This window comes from Salvelinus namaycush, unplaced genomic scaffold (assembly GCF_016432855.1).
Source record: "Salvelinus namaycush isolate Seneca unplaced genomic scaffold, SaNama_1.0 Scaffold382, whole genome shotgun sequence".
Lineage (NCBI taxonomy): Eukaryota > Metazoa > Chordata > Actinopteri > Salmoniformes > Salmonidae > Salvelinus > Salvelinus namaycush.
The window spans coordinates 175,597-178,015 of NW_024060808.1; the positions used below are offsets into that span (position 1 = coordinate 175,597).

The 2,419-nt window shown below is 47.7% G+C and overlaps 1 protein-coding gene across 1 annotated transcript in view; it reads right to left on the bottom strand.

Moving 5' to 3' along the window:
- Positions 1 to 2,250: 2,250 nt before the first annotated feature.
- The window catches only part of aimp1b (aminoacyl tRNA synthetase complex interacting multifunctional protein 1b), a 15,504-nt gene continuing 15,335 nt past the window's right edge, over positions 2,251 to 2,419 (bottom strand). Inside the window, exon 6 of the mRNA XM_038985829.1 lies at positions 2,251 to 2,419. This exon is cut by the window's right edge and continues 274 nt beyond it. The gene's annotated coding sequence lies outside the window, so the exon portion shown is untranslated.

A 2,419-nucleotide genomic window follows, 5' to 3' on the forward strand; every position in this document is an offset into this window, starting at 1 on the left:
GGTCATAGTGAGGTTCTCTCTGTCTTTCTCCCTCCCTCTATAGTGTTGGGTCATAGTGAGGTTCTCTCTGTCTTTCTCCCTCCCTCTATAGTGTTGGGTCATAGTGAGTTCCTCTCTCTGTCTTTCTCCCTCCCTCTATAGTGTTGGGTCATAGTGAGGTCCTCTCTCTGTCTTTCTCCCTCCCTCTATAGTGTTGGGTCATAGTGAGGTTCTCTCTGTCTTTCTCCCTCCCTCTATAGTGTTGGGTCATAGTGAGTTCCTCTCTCTGTCTTTCTCCCTCCCTCTATAGTGTTGGGTCATAGTGAGGTCCTCTCTCTGTCTTTCTCCCTCCCTCTATAGTGTTGGGTCATAGTGAGGTTCTCTGTCTTTCTCCCTCCCTCTATAGTGTTGGGTCATAGTGAGGTCCTCTCTCTGTCTTTCTCCCTCCCTCTATAGTGTTGGGTCTTAGTGAGGTTCTCTCTGTCTTTCTCCCTCCCTCTGTAGTGTTGGGTCATAGTGAGGTCCTCTCTCTGTCTTTCTCCCTCCCTCTATAGTGTTGGGTCATAGTGAGGTCCTCTCTCTGTCTTTCTCCCTCCCTCTATAGTGTTGGGTCATAGTGAGGTTCTCTCTCTGTCTTTCTCCCTCCCTCTATAGTGTTGGGTCATAGTGAGGTTCTCTGTCTTGCTCCCTCCCTCTATAGTGTTGGGTCATAGTGAGGTTCTCTCTGTCTTTCTCCCTCCCTCTATAGTGTTGGGTCATAGTGAGGTCCTCTCTCTGTCTTTCTCCCTCCCTCTATAGTGTTGGGTCATAGTGAGGTTCTCTGTCTTTCTCCCTCCCTCTATAGTGTTGGGTCATAGTGAGGTCCTCTCTCTGTCTTTCTCCCTCCCTCTATAGTGTTGGGTCATAGTGAGTTCCTCTCTCTGTCTTTCTCCCTCCCTCTATAGTGTTGGGTCATAGTGAGGTTCTCTGTCTTTCTCCCTCCCTCTATAGTGTTGGGTCATAGTGAGTTCCTCTCTCTGTCTTTCTCCCTCCCTCTATAGTGTTGGGTCATAGTGAGGTTCTCTGTCTTTCTCCCTCCCTCTATAGTGTTGGGTCATAGTGAGGTTCTCTCTGTCTTTCTCCCTCCCTCTATAGTGTTGGGTCATAGTGAGGTCCTCTCTCTGTCTTTCTCCCTCCCTCTATAGTGTTGGGTCATAGTGAGGTTCTCTCTGTCTTTCTCCCTCCCTCTATAGTGTTGGGTCATAGTGAGGTTCTCTGTCTTTCTCCCTCCCTCTATAGTGTTGGGTCATAGTGAGGTTCTCTGTCTTTCTCCCTCCCTCTATAGTGTTGGGTCTTAGTGAGGTTCTCTCTGTCTTTCTCCCTCCCTCTATAGTGTTGGGTCATAGTGAGGTTCTCTGTCTTTCTCCCTCCCTCTATAGTGTTGGGTCATAGTGAGGTCCTCTCTCTGTCTTTCTCCCTCCCTCTATAGTGTTGGGTCATAGTGAGGTTCTCTGTCTTTCTCCCTCCCTCTATAGTGTTGGGTCATAGTGAGGTCCTCTCTCTGTCTTTCTCCCTCCCTCTATAGTGTTGGGTCATAGTGAGGTTCTCTCTGTCTTTCTCCCTCCCTCTATAGTGTTGGGTCATAGTGAGGTCCTCTCTCTGTCTTTCTTCCTCCCGCTATAGTGTTGGGTCATAGTGAGGTTCTCTCTCTGTCTTTCTCCCTCCCTCTATAGTGTTGGGTCATAGTGAGGTTCTCTCTCTGTCTTTCTCCCTCCCTCTATAGTGTTGGGTCATAGTGAGGTCCTCTCTCTGTCTTTCTCCCTCCCTCTATAGTGTTGGGTCATAGTGAGGTCCTCTCTCTGTCTTTCTCCCTCCCTCTATAGTGTTGGGTCATAGTGAGGTTCTCTCTGTCTTTCTCCCTCCCTCTATAGTGTTGGGTCATAGTGAGGTTCTCTCTGTCTTTCTCCCTCCCTCTATAGTGTTGGGTCATAGTGAGGTTCTCTGTCTTTCTCCCTCCCTCTATAGTGTTGGGTCATAGTGAGGTTCTCTGTCTTTCTCCCTCCCTCTATAGTGTTGGGTCATAGTGAGGTTCTCTCTGTCTTTCTCCCTCCCTCTATAGTGTTGGGTCATAGTGAGGTTCTCTGTCTTTCTCCCTCCCTCTATAGTGTTGGGTCATAGTGAGAGGAAAGCTGTGTTTCTCACATGTCTCTTTGCGTTACTCAATGTGTTCAGTGTGTCCAAAGCTTTTCACTTCGGTTTATAAAATACATAAAGAAATCCACCGTGTTTCAACATTTGTTAAAAACTTTATTGAAATTTCCTCACATTCTGACAATAACAATCAGCTTAAAGCTTACCCAGAAGTGTGTATGTGTCTGCCTGTTCCCACGTGTGTGTGTGTGTGTGTGTGTGTGTGTGTGTGTGTGTGTGTGTGTGTGTGTGTGTGTGTGTGTGTGTGTGT